Below are 16,523 nucleotides of genomic sequence, written 5' to 3'. Positions count from 1 at the left end.
GGTAAATCAGGAATTAGGAAAATGTCTGAGGTTATATTGTTTTAAACACCCTACTAATTGGTCTCAGTACCTCATTTGGGCTGAAATAGCCCAAAACTCTCTCATCAACTCCACATCTGGTCTCACTCCATTTCAGTGCATTCTGGGTTACCAGCCTCCGTTGGCTCCGTGGACAGCGTCGTCCACTGAGATACCTGCTGTTGACGACTGGATGAAGCAGAGTGAGCAGGTGTGGGAGGAGACGCATCAACAGATTTCGGATGTTTTACGCAAGTATAAGGAGCAGTCCGACAGACACCGTGGTACCACCCCCCAATACCAACCCGGAGACAGGGTGTGGTTGTCGACCCGGGACTTGAGGTTTGAGGGGGCCTGTAAGAAACTGCTGCCTACGTATATTGGCCCATTTAAGGTTTTGTCTCAGGTTAACGAGGTGACTTATAAGATTGAGTTGCCTGCTCAGTACAGAGTGCATAACTCGTTTCATGTCTCTCTGCTCAAGCCTCTTGTCCCAGGTCCGCTTGCTGAGGGTGTTCCTGATGACGTGCCGCCCGCGGCAGTGGAGGGGGAGGATTCGTCTACCTATGCTGTTCGAGAGGTGCTGGATTCACGCAGGCGTGGCGGTGTGCTCCAGTACCTCATAGACTGGGAGGGTTACGGCCCTGAGGAGCTTTGCTGGGTTGCCGCCGGTGATGTGCTGGATCCTGCTCTACTGGCCGAATTTCATTCCCGTCACCCTGGTAAGCCTGCTCCTAGACCGCGTGGGCGTCCCAAGCGCTCACTATCTTCTTCGGCTCCGGTGCGTCGGGGTTCCCAGTCTCGCAACCCCCCCGCCTGTCCGGCACCTCTGAGGCTACGCCTGGTCCTCCCGCCGGTACTCCCTGCCCGTCGGGTGGACGTCGTCATGGTCGTCCCCGTTCCGGCTCTGTTCCGACTCCCTTGGGGGGAGGTACTGTCACGTCTGGTGCTGTTAGCTCCTCTGTCCCTTCCACACCCAGCTCTAACGGAGGTTCTCAGGTCAACAACTACATTACCCAGAATGCACCACCCGCTGACATCACGCACTCACCTGATCACATGACACCTCACCTGCTTCCTCCAGGAAGCCCCGAATACTGATTACTGGCACTATAAAAGAGCACTCCACACAAACACCCACGCCGCGTATTGTAGGTTCTCCTCTTTACAAAGCGTTACTTTATCTCTTGTCTCAGTTTACTTTGTGTATGACCTTGCTTTTGTTTTCTCGACGCTGATTATTGCCTTTGCCTCTGATATTGGATTGCTTGTGTATTACCTGGACTGTGTTTTCACTACTGCCTCTTGGATTACCTCTGACATTGGATATCTCGTGTATGAACTCTGGACTGTCTCTCGTTTATGGTATGGTTTTGTCTACATTGCTCTGGTTTCTGGTGATTACCCATTTTCTGTATCAACCACGTCTTACATCTGTTTATTTTTATAATAAACGTATTGTTTTATCAGTATCTGCACGTGTCTGCAATTCTGTGCTCACCATGACACATGCGGGTTTCTAGAGGTAACATCGCCTTATTTGTGGCAAACCTGGACCAGATACACTTTGGCACATGTTGGCTGTATATGCAGTTTCAATATTAGGGCCTTTTTTGGCTCACATGCTGTCTTCTAGAGACAACATCGCCTTATCTGCAGCACAATTGGACCAAATGCACTTTGGTACATGTGGGCCAAATGCGTATTTTCAATATGTGGGCCACTTTTGGCTTACATGCTGTTTTCTAGAGGCAACATAGCTTTATTCTCAGCCAAAATGGACCAGATGTGCTTTGGCACATGTTGGCCACATATGCAGTTTTAATATTAGGGCCAATTTTGATTCATGTGTCATTAATTACAGGCAGCACTGCCTTTTTTTTGTTGCCAAAATTGGACCAGGTGCAATATGTGTGCCAGAAGTGGACCAGAAACATTTTGGTGCATGTGGGCTACATGTGCATTTTCAATATAAAGGCTACTTTTGGCTCACATTGGCTCAAATACTTTGGGATGCACTACCTTAGACTACTTTAAGGTACCTTAGCATAAAGTATGTTTGTTGAAAATGAATGCATTTAATTGCAATGAAACTATATTAAAATTATAGTATAGTAACCTTAGCTATGACATATTAAAAGTTTGAGTTTCTGCACGGATCATCTTCATACTAGACTACATAAGTCTGCTATATTCTTACTGGGGTGTGGGCGTGATGTGATGTGCAGGTGTGATGGATATACACGTATAAACCAATAGGGTGTCAGAATGATATATGTTTATACTTCTCTACATCCATCCACAATCAGATTCACTCTATTTGAATAGATAGATTTATCTTGATAGTTTTTTTTTAGATTTATTATTTCAATAATTATTCAAGTAAAGTATAGGTAGCCAACATTTCAAGTAATTTAAAGTATTTTTGCTTCATTACTCTATGTCTCTAGAGATAACTGCAGAAATCTATCAGTTGCAGATGCCTTTTTCTCCTAAAAGGCTATAAATACCAGCAATCTACTCATTTTTAAACACAGTACATTATAATGTACAGTCTGTATAATAATAATTCTCTCAAATCTTCATGTTCTACCTTGACACGTTATTATTTTCTTTCTGCAGTTTCCTCAACTGCAGCTCTTTAATCCGTAAAATTCCATGAAAGCAAACAGCTCAGACTGGAGGAATCCTGTATTAAACGACATTTCAAGGCTTTATGATATTGAAGTGGATGTAATGATATCTAAGTTTCCATCTCTGAAGCTAATGAAGCGTTTTATATAACAGCTAATGTTAATGAAGTTAATAAAGAATCTAATTACGACACTGAGAGGACGCTGTATTATAATAGTGAATAGTTGTGGTGAGAGGGAGACGGGTTGAGCAGCATGTTTGTTTAATATGTAATTAGAGTGATTTGAAGAGTTCAAGGTAGGAATGTTTTTCCAAATTGAATCATCATTTAGAAGCACATCCCTAGTGTAATGTATCCTCAGCGCTGATAGTCAGTGCATAACCTTCATATGCTCTGCTCCTACTGTACTGTATCTACACAGTTAAATATTATGATACAGATGCAGTAGATAGTAATAGAGTATTTAGCATAGAAGTAGAACTCTAGCACAAATTGAATTCTTAAACATACACAATTAATTAGTTAATTATTTAAAAAATATTTTGTAATAATTTATTGAATTATTTACGTGACAGTTTTAAGCATTTTATTTAACTAAAAAAAAACAACACTAGATTTTAAGTGGTTCACACTTTTACAGAAAGTACTTTAAATTGACTTAATAATACTCAGCTTTTAAAAGTTCTCAAAAAATGTTCAATAATAACTTAAAATAAGATCTTAAAATTCTTCCCTATAACTAAAAGTGAACCCAAAATACAGTATTTGTAACATTTGCAAAAAGATTTTGTTTACATAATCATAAACTCAGAGAAGAATTGATAAAACAGTGCCGCTACATTTATCCTGTCTCATTACATTTTGGAGTTTCTAAAAAAGGAATGAATAGACAGAAACTCAAGCAGGAGTGAGTGGCCAGTCTTCATTAATTGCACATTGCACCAGTAAGAGCAGAGTGTGAAGGTTCAATTATCAGGGTAAGAGCACAGTTTTGCTTAAAATGTTGCAATGCACACATCATTATGGGTGAAATACCAGAGTTCAAAAGAGGACAAATTGTTGGTGCACGTCTTGCTGGTGCATCTGTGACCAAGACAGCAAGTCTTTGTGATGTATCAAGAGCCACGGTATCCAGGGTAATGTCAGCACACAGCCAAGAAGGACCAACCACATCCAACAGGATTAACTGTGGACGCTGTAAGAGGAAGCTGTCTGAAAGGGACATTCGGGTCCAAAAAAACATAAAACAATTTAATGTGCTCCTCAACTCTCCTGTTTCCACCAGAACTGTCTGTCGAGAAATTAAATTATTGTGGTCTAAAACCAGGTGTTTCAGTTTCATTGTCCAACCCCTGCATTTTGTGTGCACATACATACATGTAATTTCCTGTTGATTCGGTGGAATATGCCATATCATATCTTGTACATTACCTTTATACATTTCTCTGTGCACAATCCAGCTCGGTTGCTTGTGAATTTATTACACAAATAAATATTAGACTTCAGCCTGAAAAATGTCATCTGATGTGTAAGTGTGTCATGAATCTAAATTCCAGTTCAAACAGGGACTTTGCTGTTTTTTTCAGAACAAATGAGAAGAGAAGGGATTTCGCTGTGGGTGTAGGCTCTGTTCTCAGTGCATACAAAGTGCTTTGTGAATAATCTTTTATACCACTTTAATTGATAAACTGGCTTGGAAGTTCCCCCCTACGAAAAAGAGGCCGGAATTAGTTTGAATGCGATAAGGCTTTAGAGGCTCGGGTCTCATTGTAGCCTCATAAAATTAGAGCACTGGCTTTTTTCTACGTTCCCAGAACGCTCTCCGTTAAGTGCATTTGGTGCGGTTAACAAGAGGCAGGCGACGAGGGTGAGCGAGAATACGCGCTGAGAGAATTCGCCGGGCCGCTTGGCTTTAAAGATATCCAGTGGAGATTTGTTAAAGGAAAGCACGCATTGGTTTAAATTCAGATTTTTACCTTAGTAGATATATGAGTCATTTCTATTGAGCTAAAGTGCCTACTTTCCCAATTTACTGCACCAAAAAAGCCGCTAAACAGTGAATTTTATGGCTGTTTTCAATGTTCTATTGCCTATTTGTGAAGCCGTTCATCATGGGAAAAGACATTTTATCGTCGGCCCCTCACTGTAACAAGCTGCTCTCTTGCTGTTTGTTAGCTCTCAGGCTTAACAAACAGAATATCATTTCATTTCATTGGCTTCTAACTGCCAAACAACGCTGGGTGCCCATAAAAAACATTATACTGGTGTTTACAGGCTTTGAAATGTAACGCTTTGAGGCACAAGCGACCACTTGTTTCTTTTTTGTTTTTTTTTCTCTCTCATTTTTTATTAAGCGTTTGTATTTAAAGAGGGACTCTCTACATTGTCTTAAAAAAACTCTGGAAAAAAATAAGAGACCACTAAAAACGATGAGTTTCTTTGATTTTACCAAATTGAAAAACTCTGCAATTTAATCAAGAGGAAGATGGATGATCACATCAAGCCATCAAACCAAACTGAACTGCTGAAATGTTTGCACCAGTAGCAAAGGCATAAAATTATACAAAAGCAGTGTGTAAGACTGGTGGAGGAGAACATGCCAAGCTGCATAAAACACTGTGATTAAAAACCAGAGTTATTCCACCAAATATTGATTTCTGATCTCTTAAAACTGAATATGAATATGAACTTATTTTCGTTGGATTGTTTGAGGTCTAAAAGCTCTGCATCTTTTTTTTTTTGTTATTTCAGACATTTCTCATTTTTTTGCAAACAAAAGCTCTAAATGACAATATTTTTATTTAGAATTTGAGAGAAATGTTGTCTATAGTTTACAGTAGTGGTAAAATGGCATACAATACAAATGTTAGAAGAAGTAGATTTCTGTAAAGCTGGACCTGCATAGTTGTTGGAGGAGCCTGTTCAAACCTGCTTACAAGATGATCCTGGATGATAATAGATTCATAAATAGTAGTAGTTTGTGATTATACATAGTAGATGACGTGCTATAGATATAATGAAATACAAAAAATATAACATAACTCAGCTTATGGCTATGCAGGAAGAGAAAGATGAGAAGGTAAAAAACTCAGAGATCTTCAGGCTGGAGTTCAGGCTCCTTCTCCTATAAGTAGAGTCAGGAAGGATAGATAATGGGAGGAGTTAAAGGGAGAAGATGGGGCGGCAGAAGGTTGCGAAAAACTCGCCATGACACATAAGAGAAATCAAGGGAATTTATAGAATGCTAGATTGGAAAAAGGAGGAGCTTTAGGCATGTTCCTCCTCTCAAAACGTAGTTATTTCATAATACCGCTAAAGAAAAAAGCATTTTATAAGGCTAAAATATGGTGGTTTGCCTAATAACAATAATAATCCCCAGTAAATATATTTTATGTAAAGTAGAGATTACTCAGACACAATGCTTACACCATAAAAACTGTGTCTGCAACTGCTTACTATTTCTTTTATTTTAGTTTTGCACAATGTCCAGGTAGAGACAATTGAACAACTGATATCGGCTTATGCAAATTATTTAGGGCGTGTCAGTGTGTCTTGGCTATCAAAATGACAGGAGAATTACAACTTGCAGAGCTCGAAATGAGAAAAGGGTATGTACTAACTGGCATGTTTTAATTCTCTTTTAATTAATCATGGGTGTGTTTAGGGCATAATGTCAGGTGTACCTTGACTTTGGATTGGTATTTTAATGGCGCAGCTCGTTATCCCCGGAATGCTAGATTGTTTTCAGCTGTTGTGCATTTTCTTTTGTATGTAAACCTGTTTGTTTGCATTACTTGTTGCGAAGTATTGCCACTGTTTATCAACAAATTACAGAGCATTCTCATTTTGTTTGTATTTTCCGTGCATAGCCTGTATTTTTTTCTTTGACTACATTACATTACATTTGGCAGACGCTTTTGTCCAAAGCGACTTACAATAGTCAAGTACAATGTAAAATAAGTTTAAAGGTAAAACATCTTTGGATAGGGATAAAAGGAGGTCAAAGGGGAATAATAGGATAGAGGAGTGAAGGAGGGGAAGAAGGAAATGAGGTTAGAAGTAGTTAGTGTGTTAGAGGTGTTAAGAGAGTAAGTGCTCTTTGAAGAGCTCTGTCTTCAGGAGTTTCTAAAAGATAGCGAGAGATTCTCCTGATCTGGTAGTGGAAGGTAGTTTGTTCCACCATTGGGGAACTCTGTATGAGAACAGTCTGGACTACATTTTTGATCATTTATGTGTTTTCCTGTTTTGTGGACTACATTTTGACCAGTTATGTGTTTTCCTGTTTTTTGGACTACATTTTTTTATTATTTATGTGTTTTTCTGTTTTTTTTTTTTTGACTACATTTTGATTATTTATGTGTTTTCCTGTTATTTGGACTACATTTTTGATAATTTACGTGTTTTCCTGTTTTTTGGACTACATTTCTGATCATTTATGTGTTTTCTTGTTTTTTTTACTACATTTTTGATCAGTTATGTGTTTTCCTGTGTTTTGGACTACATTTTTGATCATTCATGTGTTTTCCTGTGTTTTGGACTACATTTTTGATCATTTATGTGCTTTCCTGTTTTTTGGACTACATTTTTGATCATGTATGTGTTTTCCTGTGTTTTGGACTACATTTTTGATCATTTATGTGTTTTCCTGTTTTTTGGACTACATTTTTGATCATTTATGTGTTTTCCTGTTTTTTTGGACTACATTTTTGATCATTTATGTGTTTTCCTGTTTTTTGGACTACATTTTTGATCATTTATGTGTTTTCCTGTTTTTTTGACTACATTTTTGATCATTTATGTGTTTTCCTGTTTTTTTGGACTACATTTTTGATCATTTATGTGTTTTCCTGTGTTTTGGACTACATTTTTGATCATTTATGTGTTTTCCTGTTTTTTGGACTACATTTTTGATCATTTATGTGTTTTCCTGTTTTTTTGGACTACATTTTTGATCATTTATGTGTTTTCCTGTTTTTTGGACTACATTTTTGATAATTTATGTGTTTTCCTGTTTTTGGACTACATTTTTGATCATGTTTTTTCCTGTTTTTGGACTACATTTTTTATCATGTTTTTTCCTGTTTTTTGGACTACATTTTTGATAATTTATGTGTTTTCCTGTTTTTGGACTACATTTTTTATCATGTTTTTTCCTGTTTTTTGGACTACATTTTTGATAATTTATGTGTTTTCCTGTTTTTGGACTACATTTTTTATCATGTTTTTTCCTGTTTTTGGACTACATTTTTTATCATGTTTTTTCCTGTTTTTTGGACTACATTTTTGATAATTTATGTGTTTTCCTGTTTTTTGGACTACATTATTGGCTCATGATTACTCTTTTGGCTTGTGATTTGGCTCTGATATTTTGTATCAGTTCCTATTTGGTTTTGAATCTAAGCCTCAATAGAAGAATAGAAAATAGATCTTGTGCAAACATTATTTAGATATATAACTCAGAGAAAATACCTTAGATTTTTTGGCAAAGGACCTACAAATTACAACCCCAATCTGCTGTTGTTTAATGGTTCTGTATTTTGGCCATATGGGTAAATCTGACATTTTGAAAGAAATTCTATGTATGTATCTGAAAGGGTTAAGCAACTTAGAAGAAACCTCCCACGCTTTGAATCCAATACATGAGGTGTGTGTTTTTTTATGTTTTTTCACCTGCAGCTAGAGATTGTAGTGGTGTATTCATGTGGAAAACAAACAGCATGATCAGAAACCGACCTGTTTAATCCAGATACAAGACTATAATCCTTGTGTGTGCATGTGTGTCTGAAAGTGTATGTGTGTGTATAAGTGTGTGTGTGTTTAAATGAAATGGTTTATGGTAGGCTAATAGTGCATTATGATAATCCTCCAGATATTAAATGGTGCATTTGGTTTCTCTAAATCGAAATCAGTAAACTGCTGAGATGTTCTGATAAATATTAATGGTGGCAGTTCTGTAAAGATGACTCTCAAAGTAAAAAGATGCAAAGGAATGCATTTATTAGGAATTTGAAGTTTAAGTTATTTAAAGTGAGAGTAATTGCACCTAGCATGCTAAATACTACTTTTAAACCAGTCTCTTTTCAGAGTGAATGAATTTGGGGATTATAGTGAGAATTCTGTTGCATTCTCTTTTAGTTTGCCAGCTCTATTCAGCTCTAAAGACCCTATTTTAACGTTCTATAGAGCACTGGTTAATACACCTCTGTGTATTTGGTATCGTGAATGCGAAAAAGCATGCCTTGTGCTGTTCGAAATGTGCAAAAGGCATGTACTAATTCTCTTAATTAATCATGGGTGTGTTATTTTGGGTGTCATGTGAAATAAACCAATCAGTGTCTCAGTAGTCATTACCTTTAAGAACCAGGTGAGCTCTGACTTTGGCACATTTGTATCTAAACAGCGCAGCACTTTTACGCATCTCAGCAGAGTTCACAATGTGAAGGTCTGTCAGCAGCTTTGTTTAAGGGAACAGCAATGATATTTTATTCTTTAATCTGTTTATTGTTGATGTTTAAGCTGTTTTGCAGTGCGTTTATTTGTGCGTGTAACAAGCAGGGTTTAGATAGGCTAAGATTGGGAGGGTGACTGTTGACTGTTGATTGTTGTCAGGGTTTTAATCAGTCAGTGGTGCACCTGTATTTCCTGCCCCCAAGATAAAAACACACCAGAAATGAACTTAAACACACCTGACTTCCAGATCACCAAGCCCATTAGTGTAGATTTATTTCAAAACTCTGACGCTATTTTAACAGCACGGACACAATACATGAAAATAGACTTTTAGTAGTGTGTTAGATAGCAACAAGCAAAGAGAAGGTATATGATAATTCAGTATATCTTTGGTTTAACCATGCGCAAATAAGCAGATGACAATAAATTAAGCTGTTCAGATATCCCCATGTTCGCAGTAGCTCTTGAATCAGCACTATTGGCAGCACCATGGTTGCTCGAGTAACCAGAAAATTATAATTATAGCAATTATAGCTAGAAAAAAAGGCCTTCTGGGTATAATCCTGGTATACATGTGACACTGTGGATCAAGGAATACTAAATGCCAGAACATCCCAGGTCTCGTTCAAACTCCCCTCAATGCGCAATGTGTTGTTAGCAAGCTGACGAGTTTTTAGCCAGTTTGTAGCTTTTAGCCTTTCCCCACCCACTTTGAAACCATGAGATAATTTACAGAACTTACAGTAACAAAGGGAAAATAGTAAGGTATTTAGTCTAGTGACTGAGGATTTAGGGAAGTAAAGTTTCACAGTAACCATGACAACGATCCACTAAGCGGTAATAACCGTTGAGTTATTAGCCAGTTTTGCCAACTTTTTAAGATTTAGCAACTTTTCAGACCCTTCACTTTATGTTTAGTTAATTTCCTGAATTGATCATATTTGTGTCACTACTACCTGACAAATTCATAAATATTGGCTATATAGCTAATTAGCTAATATATAGCCAATTAATATCAAAAACTTAACAATATTCTCTGGGGTTTCTGGGGTTTAAGGTGAGGTTTTGGATCTCTTAAATAATTCAAAGACAGTAGAACGTTAAAGGACTTAATGCAACACTTACTTAATGCCAAAAAAATAGCTTGAACAGAATTCGAAAGATGATTACACCTTAGAAATCACTTAGCTAATACTTAAAGCATTTTTTTTTCTGCAACGTATTTAAGTTGTTATTAAGGGCAATCTTATTGAAAGAATCACCAGTTTTGAGGCTTTGTTTACCTAGCAGCCTGTATTCCCATGACTAGTCTGTAGGGGCAGATGAGCTGCTCTCCAGTATCAACAACACCATTTACTTTTCTTTAAGTCTTTGACTTTGGGCTTGGTTATGATACTTTTGGGGGATTTTATGGGTAAAGATGAGGAGTCAAGGCTCTTTGGGTGGTTCTGAATTGGCTGTGTTTTCTTTTGCTCGAAGCATGAATTCCATTCCATGCCCAGTTGCATGAATTCACAGAATAATCGCATATTTCCGCCGTAAAGCGGCTCGAAAACGAATTCTTGCATAAGGCATAAGGCTTGCTTTAATGCCAGAATGCGACGAATGTGCAAGGTATGAGCTAATCAGCCTGACAGCGTGTTTACAAGTGTTTGGAATCAGCGAAAAGCTGCATGTTTATATTGAAAAACTTGAACTTGGTTATGCAATTGGCAGAATAATCAATAATTACACAATCGGTAAAATAAACAATAGTGAGCCGCGCTGCGCAGCGACAGCCTACCCCGCGTACATGAGTGTGCCTCATACACTCATATGCTTCTACTCATCCCACGAGTTAGTCACTTTATTGACACAGTGTGAGTGCGGATGTGTGTGTGTGTGTGTAAGTGTGTGTGTGTGTGTGTGTGTATTTCCATGGCAAATATTCCAGGCATGAATGAACGCTTCAGAGGGAAGTCTCTTTCAAAATAGGTCAGCTCACAATGAGGCTTCACACATCAAAAGCTATTAAACATTAAACAGTGGGAGGCTTACCGTAAAAAAAAAAAAAAAATATATATATATATATATAAATATAAAAACAGACTTTTTTAACGGAGGAATTCAGTTTACGGAAAACAGCCCAGGTGTTGCTTTCGCGTTACAATTTTTTTAGAGGGAGTTTCACAAAAAAACACACAACCCACATCCCAGCTAAAACAAGTCTCCTGCAGTCAGAGGCGACGGATATACACATGTGCACTGCTACAAGCCTTCTCTTGTACACATGCACGCACACACACACCCCTAACACACACACACACACACACACACCACACACTCGCACCACATTTCTGAAACTCTGAACGTGGATGTGACAGAAATCCAAAGAGGGCTTTTCTGATGGCGAGGCTCCATTTCTCTTGGGGTTAACACACTCTCTCTCTCACACACACTCTTACACACACACACACAACAAACCCCTCACCCACACACGTACACACACATACACCAAGACACCCACGCACATAAACACACACACACATATATATACACACTCCCACACTTTCTCTCTCTTTCTCTCTGTGAGCGTGGCACACTCTGTGTGTGTGTTGTGTGTGTGTGTGTGTGTGAGCGTTGCTCTGTGTGTGTGTGTGTGTGTGTGCGGCTGCTGTATTAATCCACCGATGGTGGGGAGGAGAGTGGAACCCCCGCAGGGACGTGACAGCAGGCAGCCTCACATGTACACACACACACACTCACACACAGTGTATGTGGTATAAAACACACACACCCACAGCAGCCCAGCACACAACTGGACAAAATACAAGATACATACAATTCTGTAACAGTGCTAACTTAAAAAAAAATGTAGCAGCACCAGTCAAAAGTTTGAACACACCATAAATACAGTTGTTTTTCGTTATTATAAGATGTGCTGCATTGTAGATTAATACTTAAATCATCCAAATTATGAAGAAAAACATTATTAATTAATTGTTTTAGTCAACAAAACAGAAAGTTAAGCTAAACAAACCATATTTTAGATTTTTGCTTAGACAGAGACAGCTTTGCACATCTTGGCTGGATTTTCTCAGTCAGATTTATGAGGTAGAGTCACCTGTAATAATCAGCTTTCAGTTAACAGCTGTGCTGAACTCGGCAAGCGTTAATTACTGTTGAATTTTTTTCCCTTTTAAAGGTGTAAATTTGACTTTTATTGTAGTAAAACATGATAAAAAGTACTTACCTTTGTTGAATAGCCCACCTCTGCTCTCCTACAGCTTTCTGAAATACAGTCATTTTGTGTTTTTTTGCCCAGCACTCGCCCGTACAATGGTCGTATCAGGGCATATTTAATATTGATAAATCAATTTTAACACTGTTATCCAGGCTCAAAGTAGCTCCACACCTCCTTGCTAGAAACAGGAGAGCCCTGACTTTTAAAACGAGGCATTACTAACTTACAAAGTGCACAAGACGCTTATTAAAAAACACTATATTCATCCTATAATACTAGCTTCAGCTCCGTGCCCCGCCATCACTGTACTGATAATGATAGACATATATACATAGACTTGAGGAGTCCATGTATATATGTCTGTCATTATCAGTACAATTCTAGCAAGGAGGTGTGGAGCTACTTTGAACATTGATATTATAATCATATCCTCTTCCAAAACCAAGAACATATTGAATACCAGATATGGGCGAAGGTGAAGCAACAAACAAGTGCATTTTGTGACTGTCCAATGAAAAACAAGTATCTCCATTTTTGTCAATTTTTAGACTCCTACACAATTTCAACAAACCAGCCGTCCCTCACACTGTGTCAAAAGGTTTTGATAAATGGACCAATAGGGTGTCTCCAAAATTACCTAATAATAAACAGTTTGTACATTGACAGCCATTGAAGGTTAAGAATGTTTTTTCTCTCTTCTGTAAAGTTGCTGTTTTTGATGATCCTTGTTTTTCATTGGACAGTGGCAATATACACAAACCCAATTCCAGAAAAACTATGGGATGCTCAGTTAAATTGAAATAAAAACAGAATGAAATGATTTGCAAATCTCATTTGTGAATCTCACAGATCCATATTTTTGAACGCATATCAGAAAAAGTCAAAGTGAGACATATTACCATTTCTTGAACACGTAGCCCTATTTGAATGGGATTATTTTCTTAGGGGGACGTCTGTGAAAAATATTTAACACTTCTACTCAGCGATAAAACTCTTGCATCTGGACTGCAATAAAAAAAAAAAACAGGAGGACCAGTGAGTTTTAGGCGTTTCTCGGTCACATAACATCGTGTTCAGTAGCTCCTCCATTTCCACTCGCTGTTGTGTTTACGTGGATTTCTATGGAAACGCGCACCCAAAGTGTAATTATGGTGTGTAGCGGTGGACAAATAGATATTTTACTAAACGCAAGATGATAAAACTTGAACGAGAACTAAAATTACCGGAGGACCACATAGTTCGTCTGAGAAAAACACATACATGGTCGTTCTGGACGGGAATAAAATAACAGAGGACCCCCCATTAAAGAGAAAATTACCCCAGGACCCCCCCAAGAAACCCATCCAGATAGGGCTTTTTGACTCATTTAGAATCTGATGGCAGCAACACAATTTTACAAAAGGCTGCAACAAAAGTGCTATTAATGAAACACTTACACAAGTGCAACAGGAGCTAAAATGAGTATAAAAAGAGCATTTTTAGACATTTAGGCAGACATGTATCGCAACACTGGGTCTTGTTACACATTGCATTTACTATCTGCCTTGGTAAACTGAGAAGGTGCTTCATTATTAAAGTCTCGTCTTGGTGTTCTGAGCTTTGTGAAACAAGAAACCTAGAAAGGCTAAAGGCAGATGCAGTGAGACAAACAGACTGTTTTTTTCCATTATATGAGCTCTTTAACCTTTTTAATCCCTATCCATCCATATTTTCTTTTTAACTACAGTAAATATAATGGAAACCTGCTGCTGCTTACTAATAATCTAGCATTTTATTTTTCTTGTATGAATAATTAACAATGAATAATAAAATAAGCTTTCAAAGGTACATGCTATGCACACTATTTCCTGGAGACCCCAAGAGACATCAGCTACCCTGAGGGCATCTTGTGGTCTCGCTTGTTTTTAAAGGCATTATTAATTGCCCTCTAATGGTTAATTAATTGCCATGATGCAGACTTTGAAGTAAAGCATGTAAATGTTTATATTTAGTTACGTATGTATTTATTTGAGACTCTACAAGAGATCTGCTGCCCCGAGGGCAGCACGTGGCTTGTGTGGGCAACATGGAGCAGGAGGCTCTGCTGGGAAGGGAAGTAACAGGAGGACATTTTATACAGTAAATATTAAAGTAAGCTTGTGTATCAGTCAGTAAATCTGTTAATAAAACCTGATATATGTGCTGATACAGCTCTGGAAAAAAAAAAGAGACCACTATCAGTTTCTCTGATTTTGCTATTTATAGGTATATGTTTGAGTAAAATGAACATTGTTGTTTTATTCTATAAACTACAGACAACATTTCTCCCGAATTTCACGTAAATATATTGTCATTTAGAGCATTTATTTGCAGAAAATGAGAAATGGCTGAAATAACAATTTAAAAAAGATGCAGAGCTTTCAGACCTCAAATAATACAACATTGACTATTCCAGAGGAATGTTCTCCTCCACCAGTCCAACTTTATGCCACTCCTGGTGCAAGAATTCAAGCAGTTCAGCTTGGTTTGGTGGCTTGTGATCATCCATCTTCCTCTTGATTATATTCCAGAGTTTTTTTTAATTTAGTAAAATAAAAGAAAGTCATTAATTTTAAGTGGTCTCTTATTTTTTTCCAGAGCTGTATATGTGTTTATTTTGTATTAAAGCTCAGTGAGGCTTAAGTAGACAATGGATCTTGCCACAAGATTTAATTTTGGGTAGTGAACCTCTTGGTGAGAAACCGTTGACTGCTAGACATGCCTCTCAAAGACACCCAAAACATATTTCCCAGTTGACAGGCATTCAGAACGGGCACATCATTAGAATGACAGAAGCAGGAGGGTTGTTTTGACAAATTACCCACCATCTAATGGGCTGTCCATCAGCCAGCCACTGTCACCTTCAATTGCACTGGTGTCGTGAATAAGAAACCAGGAATTTTACAGACTGTGCAACCGTATTGTCATTAATATCCAGGTTCTTTTTGGGATCCGCTTGAGTTGGAGTATGGTATACTCATGATGAGCACTTCAACCTACTGCCACAACTGCTGGTTTGATGATGACCAGATGCCCAATGGCTCACAGTCAGCAACAGCAATAGCAGCCCAGCAATATGTGCAGGTCATCTTGCAGCCACATGTATTGCATCTCTTTTGGCATGGGTTTTTCTCTTTTTTAGCAGGATAATGCTCAACCACAAACAACAAGAAGCAAGGTTTCATTTCTGGAATGTCTCCAACAAATTGCAATGCTTCTTTAGCAAGTTGGCAGATTTATTGCGAAATAAAAAAGAAAAAGTATGGGACCAGTTGCGGATACTGACATGAGTCATACCTATGAGCTTGCAGGATCTATAGGTCCAGTTGTAAAATCTGTGGGCATCTGGGGGCAAATGTGCCACAAGATGCTATGCTCCATGCTAACCTTTATGTTATCTCTATCCAGGCTTTCAACGGGGTACTACAGCCTCCTTTAGATGGTACTGAATTTTTTGCACTATAATGCACACCAGATTGTAAGGTGCAATCAACTGACATCTATTTTCTGGTCTATTTTTATACATAAAGCGCACCAGATTATAAGGCACATTATGTGACACTATTAAGGAACAGGGATGTCACTGTGTTTTCCTTTTAATTCAGCAGCCAGTGAAGAGACCCGTGAAACTAAGCTAAGTTAAGTAAACAAAACTGTAATTCTTTAAAAAAAATATGATCTATTAAATTCAAACAAGCACTGGATGAAAAACGGTTTATTTTAGTGAGTTGAGCGCTTTCGTTTATTTACAGTAAGCTTAGAATTACAGATTTCCACTAAGGCTAGCCAGACAACGCTACACTGAGGAACCCTGAGTGGTCCGGTAAGCCAGAGCAATATTAGCTAGCGGTAGCGTGCAGGCTACAGTCCAATAAAACTCACCTCTGAACGATGAAGGAGCTACCACTTACCATGGTTAGTGGCTAATGCTAATACTGCTCCAGTAGTGCTAGCAAGGGTTGGCAGCAGGCTATAGGCTGATAATACTCACCTCTGAACACTGAAAAAGCTAGAGCTTAGTGCGTTTGGTAGGTAATGCTAATGCTGCTCTATTAGTGCTAGCCCGGGTTAGCAGCAGGCTACAGGCCGATAATACTCACCTCTGATCACCGAAAGAGCTAGTGCTTAGTGCGGTTAGTGGGTAATGCTTATACTGCTACAGAAGTGCTAGTTGGGGTT

Source organism: Astyanax mexicanus, chromosome 4 (genome assembly GCF_023375975.1).
Source record: "Astyanax mexicanus isolate ESR-SI-001 chromosome 4, AstMex3_surface, whole genome shotgun sequence".
NCBI lineage: Eukaryota > Metazoa > Chordata > Actinopteri > Characiformes > Acestrorhamphidae > Astyanax > Astyanax mexicanus.
Note: the sequence above shows the minus strand (reverse complement) of the source record.